Here is an 11,221-nt window from a genome sequence, read left to right as displayed (position 1 = left end):
TCGCATCAAGAAGGCGCCAAAAAGCATGTTTCCTGAATCCTGATGCATACATGGATCATTGTTACCAACAGCTCATGTGTACAGGCAATTACACTGATCCAAACATCTGAATTTTGCAACTGCTGCAAATTTTGTTCAGTACAATTGCTGTAGATGCAGACCACTTTCATTTAATTAACATGGATGCACTGAGTTAACATATTCAGTACAATTGCCGCAACTCATGTGTACTTGCCAAATTTGGCAACTGCTGCAAATTTAGTTCCATACAAATGGTGCCGGTATCAAATCAAACCACATGTCACGTCGCAGAGAAAAAATACATACTTGACGACGATGGTGTTTACTTCACTGAATATCTGAATGTACATATTCACTGGATTAGAAGGGAATTTACAATGCCTGATACATAATCTGAATTCACAGTAACAACTTCAATCAATTACAACGGGAAATGGTGGCAACATTCACAGGTGTTGCAGTTCTTCCTCTTCCTCTGCACCTTCAAGTGTCATCCGCAGCTTCTCAGCTCCCTTCCTCATGCAGAGAAATCAGGAGTGCCCATTTTGACACTCTCGGAAATGACATGACCAAGGAGGAGAATAATCAATACTTCAAAGTGGCAGAGAGGAGAAGAATCAATACTTGAACAAAAGAGAAAGGGCTTACCCATGATTTTTATCCATTGCATTTTGCCATGATCAATACTTCAAAACTTCCAGCAAGGCATTCAGAATACGAGCCATCGCGGTCAGTGTGTCACCGTGGACGCGCAACACATCCTGGCCCTGGCCGGACGGATTCACGCGTCTGCCGGTGTGTCCATGTGGAACTCGGATTCCTGACGCGTTTCCTTGATCCGAATTGGAGTGGAGCTCGCCTTGCACATCATCAGAACTTATATAAGCGTACTACATCCACTACAGAATTCATCGCTTTCCTTGATCGCCAAACCTTCTGCCTACCCCGCGAGACAAGAGCACCACCGAGCTCGCGTTCGCCGCCACGCCATGGCCGCGCCCACGCAGAGCAGCCCGCTCCGCCGATGGAAGCGTTTCTTCCGCGCCTTCGACTCTGTGGATGCCGCCATCAAGCCCTCCGACCCTGACCACTCACGCGGCGAGCTCCGGCGCGCCAGGGTCGACATCGTGGAGCAGCTCTGCGACGCCGCGGACGACGATCAGGCGGAGCGCCTCTGCAAGATTCTCGACGACCACATGGCGGAGTCCCTTGAGACGCTGCGACTGGTTCCGGTGATGCCCGACCTGTTGGTTTCCACGGACCTCGGCAAGTCCGTCTGCGCGCTGCGCAGGCACGAGTCGGAGCGCGTCCGCGTCCTGGCCAGAGGCCTCGTGAGCGGGTGGAGGGCGTCGATGCAGGACGAGCTCACCAAGGTCAGAGACGCCCTGCACAAGCTTGACAACATCAACATGCCGCAGACAAAGGAGATCGCCGTCGATCAGCAGCAGCAACATGTCTCCGTCGATTCTGGCATCGTCGTGAAGACCGTGGGAATCAGCAAGAAGGCGTCCCCCGCGGGTGACCGTGCTGGGCTCTGCTCCGAGGAGAAGATGGAAGCCGCGAAACGCAAGCTCTGCCAAGGTTACCAAGAAGCAGAGGACGCCAAACGGCTGCGAAGGACACAGTTGGTGCAGGCGCCCAAGATGATGCAGCCAATCAGGAGGTGCAGCAGCTCCATGGTGAAGAAAACCTTCTCGATCAGGACGCAGCTTCACATGGCTTAGGGCTCTAGCTCAAACAGTTGGAACATTCAGTACTGCAGTTGTAACTAGCATGACTGTAATGCAGTTGCTTGCCTGTCTGTTATGTACATGATCGAAGGAAGTTGATGAATTGAAAGTGAGTTTCGGTCTTACAAATCTACCGACATGTTCAAAGAACTTGGGAAGAAATTGCTCGTCGTGTTGGGAAAGATGTGTTAGCCTTAAAGGTGAAACAACTGCTGGCCATGCTGGGTTGTTTTACAGAGGGAGTAGTATAATACTGTAACACAGTTGGAGTATGACTGAAGAATTTAGCATGCAATGGAATTAGCCAAACCCTTTCTGACAGAGCTTCTTCTGTAGTGGTATCCTCCTGCTCTTCTTTGCCTCTCCTACCAGTTCCTGTTACACCAACAAGATTGCTTCTGTGCTCGAACTGTTCCAAGTGACTGTTGTTGTTCAGGAGAAAAATAAGATATGCGCGCTCCCTCTAGAAAAAGTTTACATCGAATTTATTTGTCGCATCAGGAGGGCACCAAAAAGCTCATGTGCACTTGCTCTCTGAATTTTGCAACTGCTGCAAATTTCGTTCAATACAATTGGTGCCAATATCAGGCCAATTTCATGTCACATTGCAGAGAGAATAAATACTTACAACAATGGTGTTTACTCCATGGAATTCACATATTTATTGACATAGATCCACTGGATTACAAGGGGAGTACAATGCCTGATGCATCATCTGAATTCACAGTACTATACAACCTCATTCAAAATCAACTCAATTACAGAAAACCGTTGACAGCATTCACAGGTGTTGCAGTTTCTTCTCTGCCTCTGTAATTCTGAGGAAACCGAGAGCAACAGCAACACTAACAAAGCCAACTAGAGGCGTGCTGAGCAGAGAACCTAAACAGCATCAATCAACCCAACCGAGCATCAACGTGGCGCAACCCGGTGGTGCGGAGTAGAGCAAGAGAGCAGCAGTAGCAGCACAGGGGAGCAAGTTAAACGTACAAGTGTTGCTGCTGCTGCTGTTGTTTTCTTCCCGAAATGGCACTTACCGATGGTGACTTGTTCTGCAAAGTGTGATGTGCTCTATTTCTGGGCTTGTAACTGGCGAGTCGTCTCAACATGAGTAATCAATGAACCAAGGTTCCCTAAACTAATCCCGTTCTATGACAGGCACGTTGACCTGGAGCTACTCTCTAAAGAATTTACCTGCTCCCCGACACCTCACGGTCTGTCGTTACCAACACGCGTAACGAAATGGTCAGAGTTTGTTTTTCTACATTACTTGTGTTTTAGTGCAAGCCACAACAGCTTTGAAGGACCCATATTGTTTCTATCTGCATCAATGGCCCATCATTTGCCATGCTTGACCTCTCACATAACAAATTCAGTGGCAATATTTCTCCAGGGTTTGGCAGTTGCTCCATGCTGAGAGTGCTAAAGGTTGGCCACAACAACCTTACCGGGCCTCTCCCTGATGGACTATTCAATGCTACCTCACTGGAGCACCTCTCTTTGGCCAACAATGGTTTGCAAGGTGTTCTTGATGGTTCCAGCATAGTCAAATTAAGCCGTCTGACTGTCCTTGATCTTGGATCAACTGGTCTCAGTGGCAAGATTCCAGAATCTGTCGGTCAGCTAAGAAGATTGGAGGAACTCTATTTGGACAACAACAATATGTCTGGTGAGCTGCCATCGGCACTAGATAACTGCTCAAATCTCAGATACATTACCATCAGAAACAACAGCTTTATCGGGGATCTTAGCACAGTCAATTTCACCATGCTGGATCTGAGGATAGCTGATTTTTCAATGAACCTCTTCACCGGTCCAATTCCTGAAAGTATCTACTCATGCAGCAATCTAGTTGCGCTGCGGCTGGCTTACAACAACTTTCATGGCCACTTCTCACCAATAATAGGCAATCTCAGGTCCCTCTCCTTCTTTTCAATTACCAACAACTCTTTTAAAAATATCACAAACGCACTTCAAATGCTCAAGAGCTGCAAGAACCTCACCTCCCTGCTTATCGGAACCAACTTCAAGGGTGAAACCATACCACAGGATGAAACAATTGATGGTTTTGAGAATCTTCAGGTACTGACCATAGATGCTTGCCCATTGGTTGGGAAAATTCCTCTTTGGATATCAAAGCTTGCAAAATTGAAGATGATAGATTTATCAGTAAACTAACTCAGTGGAGCAATACCATCCTGGATTGATGAACTGGCCTTCCTATTCTACCTAGACATATCAAGCAACAACTTTACAGGGAATATAGAAGTTGCATTGACAAAGTTGCCGATGCTACTATCAGAGGAAAATGTTGCCAAGTTGGACCCGAAGTTCCTTGAGTTGCCTGTATTTTGGACACCATCACGTCAATACCAGATGGTCAGTGCTTTTCCTAGAATATTGCGTCTAGACAACAATAATTTCACTGGTATAATTCCCCCGGAGATTGGTCAGCTAAAATTGCTCGACGGCCTCAATTTCAGCTCCAATAGCTTAACTGGTGAAATACCACAAGAAATCTGCAACCTCACAAACCTGCAAATGCTTGATCTGTCGGATAACCAGCCTACAGGTGCAATACCATCTGCACTGAATGATTTGCACTTCCTTTCTACATTTGATGTTTCCAACAACAGGCTAGAAGGACCAGTTCCAACTGGAGGACAGTTTCATACATTCTCAAATTCCAGCTACAGTGGGAATCCAAAGCTATGTGGACCCATGCTCAACCTCGATTGCACCTCCACGGCAACAGATCAAACCTCCGCCTCACAGCGGCATAGCTTGCGCTTTGCACTGGTCACTGGAATCACCTCGGGAGGACTCATTGCTCTTGCATTGCTTGCGTGTTTCCTTATTGCACGGTTAGTATACTATGACCACACTGAAAATGTAGTTCCCCTTCGAAGCAGGCGGCGATGAAGACGTTTAAGTTACTCAACGGACACGGTGCTGAAGATCTGATACGTTGAACAGTGTGCTTTTCTTCCCTCTTGTACTGGATGTGACTTAGCTCTGTATTGCTTCACGTCGTTCCCAATTCTGCTCTGCGATGCAAAAATCGCATGAGGTTAGATGTGTAGACCTCGATCGATGTAGGGTGTAATGTACTTTCTAGCACTGTCAGTATGTTTATAAAAATTTAACCAATTTCCTTACCCATATCACTGCCAGTATATGAAGTAGTAGTATTTACTACGTAAATGTGACTCTACGCATTTCATCATTGTTCTGAAGTAGCCGGTCGTCAACGCTTTCCACAGAAATCGACCAAAGAACAGTATAGGAGGATCACGTACACGATGTCAGAAGATTGAGCTCGAACTTACGATTCGGACGGAAGCGGGTCGTTCTGAATTCCCACCACAGAGCCGCTCGCCGGTGTTGCCCGCTTCGGTCGCCGGAGATGCGAAAGCCCCGCTCATGCGCGAGGGGGAGCTCGTGGGGGAAACCGCCGCTACGCTTTGCTGTGCACAGTACCGAGGCGGCGGCGCGAAGCCGGCCGGATAGAAGGAGTGGCGAGGGCTCGACGGGTAGACGGAGCACGCACGCCGTACCCGAGCGGTGGCATCTCTGTCGGCCGCCGCGGACGGGGAATCTCGCCGTATGTCGCCTGTGAGCGACCTGGCGCGCACGGCGCACCCCCGTCGCGCTGGGCGTTCGTATGGGCAGGCCCATTTTTCTTTTTTCCTTTCGTTTTTTCTTTCTTTTTCTTTTTTCGTCTTTTCGTTTTTCTTATTTTATTTATAAAAAATCGAAATTTCTTTTCAAATCTGCGCAAAAATTTTTATTCATAAAATTCAAAAAAAAATATTCATCAATGTAAAAAAATGTTCATCGAATACAATTTTTTGTTCATCGGATTTAAAAAATGTTCATCAAAATTCATAGTTTGTTCATCAAATTTTTAAAAAAATCATCAAATTTTAAATTTCCTCATCAGTTTCAGAAAATTTCATTAAATTCAAAAACAATTCACTGGATGCAAAATCTGTTCATCTTTTTTTTTCAAAAAAATGTTCTTGAATACCAATTTTGTTCATCAAGTTAAAAAATCTTCATCGAGTTCATTTTTTTCATTAAAAAAATTCATTATTAAAAAATTCTCATAAAAAATTTTGTTCATTAAAATTAAAAAATATTCATTCTTTTGAAATCACGAACATTTTTTAATTCAGGAACTACTTTTGATAATTCGATTTTTTAAAAAAATTTAGAATCTTTAATAATCCCGAATTATTTTAACATAGAAAAAACAGGGGGCGTCCTGCCCTGCAAATGGGCCGGCCCAAACTCCCTGGCATGCACCGCGCCATATAGGAGACCCCACCGCGGACGTGCGGCTGGGAGAGGGAAATGGGCCATGAGGGATTGCCATGTTGTTGGACAAAGGAGACCGAGACATGCGATTTTCTGTAACCGATTCGATGCTGGAGGCCCAGAAGGGGCAGGACTTTCTAAACCTGGAACGGCGAAACCACTGGCAGCATTATTTCTTCTTATGAGCTTTTGCACGTTATGAAGAAAAAAAGGCACAAAAACACAGATCTTTGCACTCTAAAGTTAAATATATGATGAAAGCTTACATGATTGAATATGTCTATTTCAGGCAATCATGAAAAAATGGGCTTTTCACAGTAGTGGATATTTGTGGTTATGGGCATGCTAAGCTCAATTTCCTTTTCATTCATGTTCAATGAAAAAGAGACTAGAAAATTTTAAACCATCTAGAGGAATCCGGCAGGGAGATGCTCTCTCACCCTATATTTTCTTGTTGGAAGCAAATGTTTGGTGTTATGAACTTGGCTCAGTCGGTGACACCAGTGAATCACCTACTTTTTTTGCAGATGATAACATGTTGTTTCTTTAAAGCAAGCAGGGGGAAGGGGCGCACCTTTTGGATGCCTATTGTAATGCTTCCCGTCAGAGGATAAATCGTGATAAATTATCCTTCCGAGCACTCTCTTGATCTTGTGCAAATCTCCTCCTCTTCTCTCCTACAGGGTTGGATATTGTCTTCATAATAGTGGTCCACTAAGGATCGATACCATCAGCTAGGTAGTATCCTTTGTTGTAGTTGTGGCCGTTGATGTTAACATTCATCGGCGGGAAGTTGCCTTCAGCAAGCCTTGCACACACCGGTGAGTGTTGAGGCACTTTGTTATCATTATGCAATCCGGCCATGCCATAGAAAGAGTTCCAGATCCAGAGATCTTGTCAGGCCACGGCCTCAAGTATGACAGTGCAAGCCTTGACATGGCCCCTATACTTCCCTTGCCAAGCAGAAAAGCAGTTCTTCCACTCCCAGTGCATACAGTCTATGCTGCCAAGCATCCCCGGTAAGCCCCTACTGGCATTCATCGCCAACAAGCGGGTTATATCTTCAACATTTGGCTCTCTCAAGTACTCAGGGCCAAACACTGCAATCACAACCTTGCATAACTTGTACATGGAGTCTCGGCACGTAGACTCGCTCATACGGACGTACTCATCAATGAGATCACCGGGCACTCCGTATGCAAGCATCCGGATAGCCGCAATGCATTTCTGCTAAGAGCAGTGAAGGAAATATGCCCTAGAGGCAATAATAAAGTTGTTATTTATATTTCCTTATATCATGATAAATTTTTATTATTTATGCTAGAATTATATTAACCGGAAACTTAGTACATGTGTGAATACATAGACAAACAAATTGTCACTAGTATGCCTCTACTTGACTAGCTCGTTAATCAAAGATGGTTAAGTTTCCTAGCCATGGACAAAGAGTTGTCATTTGATAAACGGGATCACATCATTAGAGAATGATGTGATTGACTTGGCCCATCCGTTAGCTTAGCACGATGATCGTTTAGTTTGTTGCTATTGCTTTCTCCATAACTTATACATGTTCCTATGACTATGAGATCATGCAACTCCCGAATACCGGAGGAACACTTTTTGTGCTACCAAACATCACAACGTAACTGGGTGATTATAAAGGTGCTCTACAGGTGTCTCCGATGGTATTTGTTGAGTTGGCATAGATCGAGATTAGGATTTGTCACTCCGTCTATCGGAGAGGTATCTCTGGGCCCTCTCGGTAATGTACATCACTATGAGCCCTGCAAGCAATGTGACTAATGAGTTAGTTGCGGGATGATGCATTACGGAACGAGTAAAGAGACTTGCCGGTAACGAGATTGAACTAGGTATTGAGATACCGATGATCGAATCTCGGGCAAGTAACACACCGATGACAAAGGGAACAACATATGTTGTTATGTGGTTCGACCGATAAAGATCTCCGTAGAATATGTAGGAGCCAATATGGGCATCCAGGTTCTGCTATTGGTTATTGACCAGAGAGGTGTCTCGGTCATGTCTACATAGTTCTCGAACCCGTAGGGTCCGCACGCTTAACGTTCGTTGACGATATAGTACTATATGAGTTATGTATGTTGGTGACCGAATGTTGTTCGGAGTCCCGGATAAGATCACGGACATGACGAGGAACTCCGAAATGGTCCAGAGATAAAGATTGATATATGGGATAATAGTGTTTGGTCTCCGGAAGGGTTCCGGAATTCACCGGAAGGGGTTCCGGATGTTTCCTGAAATGTTTGGGTACGAGAGCACTTTATTTGGGCAAAAGGGGAAAGCCCACAAGGTTTTTGCAAAGAGCAAAAGGAAGTTTTGCGGAGTCCAGGGGTCAGACGCCAGGGTCCCTGGCATCTGGGTCCAGACGCCGGGATCCCTGGCGTCTGGTCCTGGAGTCCGAGAAGGACTCTTGCCTTTCGAATGAAACTGACTTTGTGTAGGCTTTTACTCCAAGTTTCGACCCCAAGGCTCAACATATAAATAGAGGGGTTGGGCTAGCACCCAAGACACATCAAGAAACACCAAGCCATGTGCCGGCAACCCCGTCCCCTCTACTTTATCCTCTGTCATAGTTTTCGTAGTGCTTAGGCGAAGCCCTGCGAAGATTGTTCTTCACCAACACTGTCACCACGCCGTCGTGCTGCCGAAACTCACCTACTACTCCGCCCGTCTTGCTGGACCAAGAAGGCGAGGATGTCATCGAGCTGAACGTGTGCTGAACGCGGAGGTGCCGTACGTTCGGTACTTGATCAGGACGGATCGTGAAGGTGTACGACTACATCAACCGCGTTGATAAAACGGTTCCGCTTTCGGTCTACGAGGGTACGTAGACACACTCTCCCCTCTCGTTGCTATGCATCACCATGATAGATCTTGTGTGTGCGTAGGAAAATTTTGAAATTACTGCATTCCCCAACAGTGGCATCCGAGCCAGGTCTATGCGTAGATGTTATATGCACAAGTAGAACGCAAAGGAGTTGTGGGTGTGGGTATATACATATTGCCTGCCGTCACTAGTTGATTCTTGATTCAGCGGCATTGTTGGATGAAGCGGCCCAGACCGACATTACCCGTATGCTTACGCGAGACTGGTTCTACCGACGTGCTTCGTACACAGGTGGCTAGAGGGTGTCTGTTTCTCCAGCTTTAGTTTAATCAGATTCATTGAACATGGTTCTTTCTGAAGATCAAAAAGCAATCACTATACCGCGTTGTGGTTTTTGATGCGTAGGTAAGAACGATTCTTGCTCAGCCCATAGCAGCCACGTAAAACTTGCAACAACAAAGTAGAGGACTGATAACCCACAAGTATAGGGGATCACAACAGTTTTCGAGGGTAGAGTATTCAACCCAAATTTATTGATTCGACACAAGGGGAGCCAAAGAATATTCTCAAGTATTAGCAGCTGAGTTGTCAATTCAACCGCACCTGGAAACCTAATATCTGCAGCAAAGTATTTAGTAGAAAAGTAATATGATAGTAGTGGTAACGATAGCAAAAGTAATGGTAGCAAAAGTAATGTTTTTGGTATTTTGTAGTGATGGTAACAATAGCAACGGAAAAGTAAATAAGTGAAGAACAATATATGGAAAGCTCGTAGGCAATGGATCGGCGATAGAGAATTATGCCGGATGCGGTTCATCATGTAACAGTCATAACCTAGGGTGACACAGAACCAGCTCCAATTCATCAATGTAATGTAGGCATGTATTCCGAATATAGTCATACATGCTTATGGAAAAGAACTTGCATGACATCTTTTGTCCTACTCTCCCGTGGCAGCGGGGTCCTAGCGGAAACTAAGGGATATTAAGGCCTCCTTTTAATAGAGTACCGGACCAAAGCATTAACACATAGTGAATACATGAACTCCTCAAACTATGGTCATCACCGGGAGTGGTCCCGATTATTGTCACTTCGGGGTTGCCGGATCATAACACATAGTAGGTGACTATAGACTTGCAAGATAGGATCAAGAACTCACATATATTCATGAAAACATAATAGGTTCAGATCTGAAATCATGGCACTCGGGCCCCAGTGACAAACATTAAGCATAGCAAAGTCATAGCAACATCAATCTCAGAACATAGTGGATACTAGGGATCAAACCCTAACAAAACTATCTCAATTACATGATAAATCTCATCCAACCCATCACCGTCCAGCAAGCCTACGATGGAATTACTCACGCACGGCGGTGAGCATCATGAAATTGGTGATGGAGGATGGTTGATGATGACGATGGCGACGGATTCCCTTCTCCGGAGCCCCGAACGGACTCCACATCAGCCCTCCCGAGAGGTTTTAGGGCTTGGCGGCGGCTCCGTATCATAAAACGCGATGAATCCTTCTTCTCTATTTTTTTCTCCCCGAAAGCAAATATATAGAGTTGGAGTTGAGGTCGGAGGAGCTCCAGTGGGCCCACGAGGTAGGGGGGCGTGCCCCACCCTCGTGGCTAGGGTGTGGGCCCCCTGGTCTTCATCTTTTGTAAGGATTTTTTATTATTTCCAAAAAGACGTCCCGTGAAGTTTCAGGTCATTCCGAGAACTTTTGTTTCTGCACATAAATTACACCATGGAAATTTTGCTGAAGACAGCGTCAGTCCAGGTTAGTTTCATTCAAATCATGCAAGTTAGAGTCCAAAACAAGGGCAAAAGTGTTTGGAAAAGTAGATATGACGGAGACGTATCAACTCCCCCAAGCTTAAACCTTTGCTTGTCCTCAAGCAATTCAGTTGACAAACTGAAAGTGATAAAGAAAAACTTTTACAAACTCGGTTTGCTCTTGTTGTTGTAAATATGTAAAGCCAACATTCAAGTTTTCAGCAAAATTTATAAACTAACCATATTCACAATAACGCTTAGGTCTAATGTTTACTCATATCAATTGCATAATCAACTAGAAAGCAATAATAATAAATCTCGGAGGACAACACTTTCTCAAAACAATCATAATATGATATAACAAGATGCACTACAAAAAAAGACACATCCGTGACATTTTGGGCCGAACGAAATTTTTTTCTGTCATACATATGACACTTCTCTGACGATAATTGTGACAAAACCCGGTATCATCATAGATGTGGTGGGCTCCTACTTCTATG

The 11,221-nt window shown here is 45.0% G+C and overlaps 1 pseudogene; it reads left to right on the top strand.

Annotated features, from left to right (window-relative positions):
* Positions 1–835: 835 nt before the first annotated feature.
* Positions 836–4,673, top strand: LOC123153224 (tyrosine-sulfated glycopeptide receptor 1-like; annotated as a pseudogene).
* Positions 4,674–11,221: the final 6,548 nt, after the last annotated feature.

Source organism: Triticum aestivum, chromosome 7A, assembly GCF_018294505.1.
Source record: "Triticum aestivum cultivar Chinese Spring chromosome 7A, IWGSC CS RefSeq v2.1, whole genome shotgun sequence".
Classification (NCBI taxonomy): Eukaryota; Viridiplantae; Streptophyta; class Magnoliopsida; order Poales; family Poaceae; genus Triticum; species Triticum aestivum.
The sequence above is the reverse complement of the archived record's forward strand: the minus strand, read 5'-3'. Positions and strand labels throughout refer to the sequence as shown.